The following is an 8,294-nucleotide window of genomic DNA, read 5'->3' as shown; positions in this document are numbered from 1 at the left end:
TGAAACATAATATGAATTCCTTAAGAGATAAAATGTCAGCACTATATCGAATTGAATATTGGGTATATTCAGCGCATATACACTACGAGCTATGTAGAAATTTTTACATAAAAAATAACCGAAATCTTTTAGACTTGGAGTGCTGTCCGTCCGATTTGCTATGCTTAGATTGTATCTAAGATAGTTTTTAATTCGTTTAAACCCTTTCGCATACCAATTGGCTAGTTCAAATTTATTTATTTATTGGTTTTGTATACATAATGTCAATTGCATTTGATTCAGTAGTGGCGAGACTTTTTAAGGTTTTGTTTCCACAACAAAATCTTATTAAAATCGGTTCAATGTCTGTCTGTCCGTCTGTCTGTTTGTCACACGCAATTTTCTCAGAAACGGCTATACCCATTGACATGAAATTTGGTGAGAAGGTGGGAATAATGAACGCCCAGACATGCAGTGAGTGATATCCTTCTCCGTGGAGATTTGGGGGGGGGGCCCATACAAGCAAAAGGGAGGTGTAAAATTTTTTTCACCGAATATAGTCATGTTGGGTATCAAATTAAAGGTCTCGATTAGTATTTTTCGAAGCTGCTCTTAGTTTTGAGATTTGTTAGAAAGACGGAGAGTGGGAGGGGATGTGATGATTTTTTTAACGGACCCATTCTCAAAAATTACCCAACCGAAAAATCTGAAAAAAATTATGAGGCTTCCTCTATATGGTGCCCAAGCCTCAGTATACTCTACATATCGATATCTGCTCAAATTAAGTTATTAATAGTGTTATATATTACCATATTTTTAAAGAAATTAAGTAACAACCACCCTTAAGTTTCCCCTATAGTTATAAAAATTTATAGTAGTATAGAATATAATATAAAGCATATTATTCCCAAGTTTGATCAAAATCGTGCTATTACTAACAAAGTTACAGTAGCTCAAAGTTGATTTTACCATGTAAATTTACTACAACTAAATATCAATATAACTAAAAGCATATATATTACGGGTTACGTATAAATGGAATAGTTACTTCTCAAATATACTCACAGAAGAAGCGCCTGAAGCGCCGAGCTTCCGGCTTCCCGACTTGTTTTAAATTGTTTGTAGTAGCAGTTTGAAAGCGCTACGGGAGGATTTGTTGATCGTCCCTTCCTAACGACAAAAGATTCTATATCAGGCCGTGGGATCACTATTGGGAAAGATGAACCTTGTTTGTCCAGGGTGGTCGGTTTTGCTTGGGGTTTTGCTGCGATGGTCTAAATGGTTGTGCGTCAGACTTTCGATCTCGCTACTATGGATTCAATCCCGGTCGTCTTGGATGTTTGTGCTTGTATTCGTCCTGTCCCGGCGCTGAAGGGTTACGACCTGCACAGCATTGACGATAATGAAACTGGAGCACAGTCTTATCGGCAACGGATACTGACTGTGTCGTGCCTTATACCCGACAAAAAGAACTGAACTGGAGAAATACAGAAACTCCTGCATTTCTGGCATTGTAAAGTGACGTACCTCTGATAAAGTTCTCAGTAATTCTTCTGTATAGGAGTTACTAGAGGGCATGTAAGGGATACATTTTTGCTTTGCTAGATGCAGGGCGAGTTATATATTAAACATGTGCTGAGGTATCTTAGCTTTGTTAAGATCACTGTGCGTTGCTTCTGTTCCGAAGCCCTTATTTGCAAGTTTTTACTTGATTTCTTTTTCACTTTGATTATCACCATTAGTTCCTTGGCGATTTGTGACTGGTATGCTGAAGTTATGGTTCTCGAGCCAGTTGATAACTTGGCGGTATTTAACTTGTTCTAGTAAATGGATTTTTTTTATGTTGCTTTGACATTTTCCCTGTTAAGTCAAAAAGTTCTTTGATTAATTTGTTGCTGATAACTCCCCTGACGATTATTAACTTTGGTGTGCGCTTGACCTGCGTTGTAAGAATTTTGGAATTTAACGGTCAATGGCTGACAACACACGTTTAACTGTTTATTAAACAGTTTAATTGGTGTAGGAAATTAACGAGCGAGTTCGCCGCTAGAATCTAGCTATAAACTCAAATAAAGTTGATAACGATATATCATTTTGTTAGGGAAATCTACTGCAAAGTCCTCCTTAGAGCTATAATAAGTAGCATCATACCGGAAAGTTTCGTAGAAATCTTACTTTGTTAACAAAGTTATGCTTGGTTGAAGTTACTTCCTTGGGAAGGGATTACAACATTTTAAAACATACATGCAGTCGTTATACTGACTTTTTTACGTAAGTAGTAGGACGTGGTCACTACATTGCGGACTGTGTACAGATAAAACTAACGTACATAAAATATTCTTACATAAAAAGTACAAAAACGTTTCGTAACCGAAGCGCCGGTTTCCGATTTGTTCTTCATCGTTGATTCCTTGAAAATATGTTTCAATATTGATCACAAATGATAATTTTGGTTCAATCGCTAAATACATTTATATTAGTGAAAAACTTTCTTATTTTTAATCGGCATACCAGGATCATACATTATCCCTTCTACCTCGTCCTAAGTATAGTTTCCTTCAAATCTTAAATTTCTGTGTTCAACTCGCTTGTTCTTTGATTTGATAGACATTTGGAGTAGAACTGAAGTTTAAAAGTCTTTTTTTGAAAACCTGTCTAACATACGAATCAAAACTATTGGGACTGCGAATATATGTATGTACGCCTGCTACATAGGAGAGGAGAAGAGTATGCCATAAATGTTTCGAATAATTTCAACTATATTTTCTTACTCCTTACATATAAAGTTTCAACAAACATTGAGGAGAGTTTCCAGCATATCGTATACTTAGAATATGATATCATCCTGTCTTGTTAGTTTTCCAATTTCAAACTTTCGTAAACCACTGACGCTTTTCAGTATACCAAACTTGCCTTTGAAAATAGACTTGAAATAAATTGTTAGACAGGTGGCGATCCTTTCACTGATATTTTTAATTAATTGGAGTACATACTTTCCTTCGTAATAGGAACGGAATCGGCGCCTCAGAGCCAACGTATATTACTTAACGATTGTAATTTTTCTTTCATTAAAATGTAGGTCCTTCCTCTGAAAATGACATTCAATTAAGTCCTGATAATTGCATGGGCCCTTGATGAGCTCAATGCAGTTCCGGGAAAGAAAAGTTTTCAGCTGGGTTGCTTGTGGTGCTGATTAATTAAGTTGGGAGCAATATCTTTAAGTAATTAACAAGTTTCTTCGTATAAAGTTACGCCATATGAGTTCTTAGTAGTCTCAAAAGCAGAGAGATGGGGCCTCTCCTTGGGTAGGTATGTGTGTACATACAACTACATCTACGCAGCGATCAATTATGCCACGTGGAACGACATACTTTCCGCGAACGTGTGTCGCATGGTAAAGTCTCCTATTATATAAATTAGTTAAGTGAATTCGCAGTTAATTACAAAAATTAAGTTGATCTCAAGTTTTATCTTGTACATCTCATTAGTGCGGCTATACATCATGCAGGGATCTATTGAAGCAACATCAGTCAAGATACGTAGCGCCAAGGCGTGTGCTACAAAATCTGTTGCGAGCTCACGAAGGAGCAAAAGTACAATCCATTTCGAGCTTCCGTTTACTTACGCGTTCATCTGCTACATGCACGCATACATACACTCCACTAATTGAATTTCCGACTTTACGAGCATATGCAAAGTTGTAGCACCTGAACTCCATAAGACGCTACACTCTTACAACCTCATTTATTTATTCAGTGAAAAGTTTTGCATATGGCGACACTCCAAACACTGTCTCGTGAAAACCTCTTGAAAATAGGGGGCGACAGACTCCTTCTTCCTTACCGTTGGGTGCTGAATGTGTTGAGTTGATTAACCCAGAAAATATTTTGGAAAACAAAACATAATGAATGCGAGCGGGAGCATATTTTAGCATCGAAGAAAACTTATTACACAAAGAAGTAATTAAATACTAATGCTAGGTTAATTACTGCTTTCCGTGGCGCGAAGGCTAATAAACGTCCTGAATGCAAGCTTCTTCTTATTACCTGGAGCAGCCAGGGATGATGTGCAGGTGCCGCGCACTAACTTAATTTTCATGAGGATTTGCCTGTTTTGCACCACTCCCAGAACAGCATTTCAGATTGTTCTGGGAATGGTGCATTGATAAGGAGGACAATAGGAGGGGTTGTCGGCCCAGTCAGTTTCAACATTTCTCATTTGTAAGAATTATGAAATGAGGATCCGATTTTCGATATTTTGCCAACATAGCTTACCAGTGATTTAATTGTAGCCATTTTCTTTGTTGTGGATGGTGCTGAAAATTTTAGAAAGGGGTCACTGCGCTAAATTGCAGAAGTGTTTAAGATTCACATCAGTTCAAATCATTCTCTCTTACTCTCTATCAGAACTCTCTTCCTGCTCCATTCATACCATGGGGGGAAGGGGCTGGGGCACTCAACGAGTCGTACATGCCGATTTCATGGTTTATCCAATAATTATCTTATTTTCCTACATTTTTCAGTGGCAAGAGTGAAACGTAATTCGAATATACGAGTATCCTCATAAGACGCCGACATTTTATTACCGGCACTGACTGCAAAGTTGTTCCTAATGAGACTCCGCACGTCAACATCGGGCGTTGATTGTTGCCTTGCGAATAAAACATCATATCCTAGGGGGGACACTGGTCCTCAGCGAATAAAATAGTGGTGACCTCGTGAGAAAAGTGAGCACGTGGTCGCCGACTATTACGAACGTCGAAGGATAGTGGAATCAATCAAAAAGTCGATCCACAAAGCGGCCCATGCAGTGCTAGGGGCTGGTAGGTGGTTCATCAGGTATTTAGTGCTTAGTTATGGAACGAGGATGTCCAAACGAAAGTCCGTGAGGACACACGCCTCTTTCATAAGTTTCTCATCGATGAAACACCGGTCAATTGCAAATTTACAAAAATGCCAACCGGGAAGCAAGGAAAGTGTTATCCGTTACCCGAGCGATCCATTATAAACATCTTTACGATAAACTGCATACTCGCGATGGTGAGAGAGATCTGTATCGGCTTGTCAAAAGCTGAGACCAACGCATACAATTACAGGCGTCAATTACAAGATAGGTACTTTGTTTACCGACCGACGAGCTGTAGGTGACAGACGGCGGGACGATTTGCACATTATCTGCTTCCGCAAGCATTTATGATATTTGGAGCAATTCCACCTGTCAGCGCCAAACAAGTCGAGGAAGTAATTGAACGAATGGAAAGGCGACAGGATCTGACGGTATCGCAGCTAAAATCTGGGGGCTCAGAGAGTTCTTCATTCGGGTTACTGAGAAGGGTTGCCCACCATCTGACTGGCAAGAAAAAATGACCATTTCCATGCAGAAAAAGAAAAGTAATCATTCAACAAGTTTAAAGTCTGTGCCATCCGATTGCTGTCATGAAGGTTTTTAAAGCAATTGTGACAACCGTAGTTAAGACATTTTTCAAATAGCCGTGGACGAAGCCGGAGTTTGTCAAGAACTACGAAACTGCTGACGCAATACACATTGTGCGGTTACTCATGGAGAGACACCGTGAAAAACATTGCTCTCTCTACAGTATATTCCTAAATTTAACGAAGGCAGATTTCTCATTCGCTGGGTTAAATTGCTCTACTGCGATCTGGGGAGCTTAGTTCGAAGTGTGGCAGGTATATCAAAACTGTTTCGTGACTCTGTTGGGGTTCATCAAAGAAGCGTTTTGTCACACTCCTCTTTGTTTTTGTTATGGACATTCCTACATAGAACATCTAACGTACAGTGCCCTACACAGTGCTCTATGCAAATAATGCTTTTCCTGCGTTTCATAATAAAATTGATCTTGAGCAACTTGTCCAAAAGTGGAATGATATCGCTCAATGCAACATGGTCTGAAACTGAACTGAATAAAACAAAATTTTCGACGACCGAACTCATTTCATTGGATTGACACTATCACTGTCAGAGGCAACAGCTTACCGAGAATGGCACGATTTAAATATATCGGATCAAAGCTAGCAGCCAATGGTGAGCTGCGTTACGAAATTACTTCACGAATCAGTGCTACTTTGATAAGGTAGCGTTTCACAACTAGCGTTCTTTGTGGTTGTTGCACCAACCAATGTCAAAAATCGAGAATTTAAAATAGTGTCGTTCGCTCTCTCGTCCTTTATGGATCTGAGTGTTGGCCGACCACCAAGGACAATGAACAGTAGTAGAAACAAAAGTTTAAAATTTTTTTTCACCGGATGTAGTAATGTTGGGTATTAAATGGAAAGTCTCGAATAGCACTTTTGAAAGCCAGTTTTAGGTGTGACATTTTTTTGGAAAGCCAGGAACGGTGGGGATTGAAAGTAATAAATTCTTTAACGAACACGTTCTCAGAAACTACCTAACCGAAAATTCTGAAAAAAATCATGAAGCTGCCTTTATACGTTTTCCAGGCCTCAAAATACTCTCCATATAGATATCTGGTGAAACTAAGTTAATAATAGTATATTATTACGTATTATCAGGTTTATCCTAGATTTATAAATATGCAGTAATATTAACTATATATCCCCAAGCTTAATCGAAATCATACCATTATTGATAAAGTTATAATAATAATAATGGCATGCTAAATGCATTACGTATAAATGGGATATTTCTGCACTCAAATATATTTACATATGTGTTCGTGTTTGTGTGATTTTGGATTATCCCCCAGGTCTGGAAAGACCCCAAGTGGCCTGATGGCTAGGATGGCTATATTGCCAGCGTTCTCAATATATAAAGGACGACTCCTTGCGTTAAGTAATGATAAGGTTCGCGAAAGTTTGTGTTGCTCATCCGTCACCTAGGTCTGAGAAGATCCCAAGTGAGCATTTCTTTAGCGGTAAAATGTTGAAACAGTCGCAACCCAGGTCTAAGAAGACCCCAAGTGAGCCCGTTATTGAACGGTGTTTAAGGCCACAGGCCGTTGTTTTTATAAAGTTTCTAGGTTGTGTTATGTAGAGGGTACTTTTCTTTAGTTATCCTTTAAATGTTTGTTAAATTTGAATTAACACAGCTTCGGTGAGTAATACTTTGGGACATAATACTTTGGGAACAGAGTCGTTAGTATGTGTATTGATGTTCCAATGTTGGCTTTGTTCGAAGGGCTCAAAACAGCCAATCGGTCTGGCCTCATTAAGGGTTACATAAGAAACAAACAAAACCTGAAGCCTCTAGTTTCCGGTTTCCCGACTTTTAAATAATATGTCAATTCTAGGTTTCTGATTGTGTCGGCGTTTCGGTTTTTGAAGGTTGCTATATTACGATGACCAATCCGAGTACGAAGTGTCCGTTTTTAAGGTTTTATGTAAAACAAAACCTTATTAAAATCGATTCACCGTCTGTCTATCTGTCCCAAACGGCTGAACCGATCCGAACGAAATTTGGTGGACAGATGGGAACTATGAACTCCCACGCATACAATGACTGACATAAATTTAGGTGTAGTTTAAAGGGGGTCTCCCCATACATGCAAAAGGGGGATTCAACATTTTTTTCATGGAAAAAATCGATTCCGCGGATTCGACACACGGGATGACCCCCTTAAATTCTTCCTAGGAGTATATGCATCGATATCAAGGACAGTCTCATGCATACACATGCGAAGTTACATGAAAATTCACAATTACAGTGGTTCAAATTTAACAATTTCGTGCGAATTCACTGCATCCTAAGCCATACAAATAAGATGCTGACGTCATAATTAACGAGAATAATTGACATTCGAATGAAATATTAAAATTCCATTCATGAAGAATCTACTTCTCCCCAGCCCTTTTTAAGGTCTTATTTGATTTTTTTTCATAAAATGTAGCCATGTGGGGTATTAAATGAAAGGTCTCAATTAGTACTTTTCGAAACTGATTCCATATTTGATATTGGGTGAAAGATAGGGGAGTGAGGGCTCAAAATATGACCCCCAAAAAGTGTAACAGGTCTCGTTCTCAGAACCTATCCAACCGAAAAATCTAAAAAAAACACAGTGGTGCATCTCTACGAATCCAAAATACATCCGGTTTCGTTACCTGCACAAATAAAGTTAATAATAGCACATTTCCACATTTTAGAAATTTACCCGGAAACTCCACTTATGTTCATCCCAGAAGTACAACATAATGCCCAATTTGGTTAAGTTTGAACAAAATCCTACTATTACTAACAAAGTTATAAGGGGTGAAACTTTGCCATTTTTGGTTAATTTTGGGCATTCTAAAACCTGTATAGCGTCATCATCACATATCAATTCATCAATACCAGAAAGAAAT

This window comes from Hermetia illucens, chromosome 2 (genome assembly GCF_905115235.1).
Source record: "Hermetia illucens chromosome 2, iHerIll2.2.curated.20191125, whole genome shotgun sequence".
NCBI lineage: Eukaryota > Metazoa > Arthropoda > Insecta > Diptera > Stratiomyidae > Hermetia > Hermetia illucens.
The sequence above is the reverse complement of the archived record's forward strand: the minus strand, read 5'-3'. Positions refer to the sequence as shown.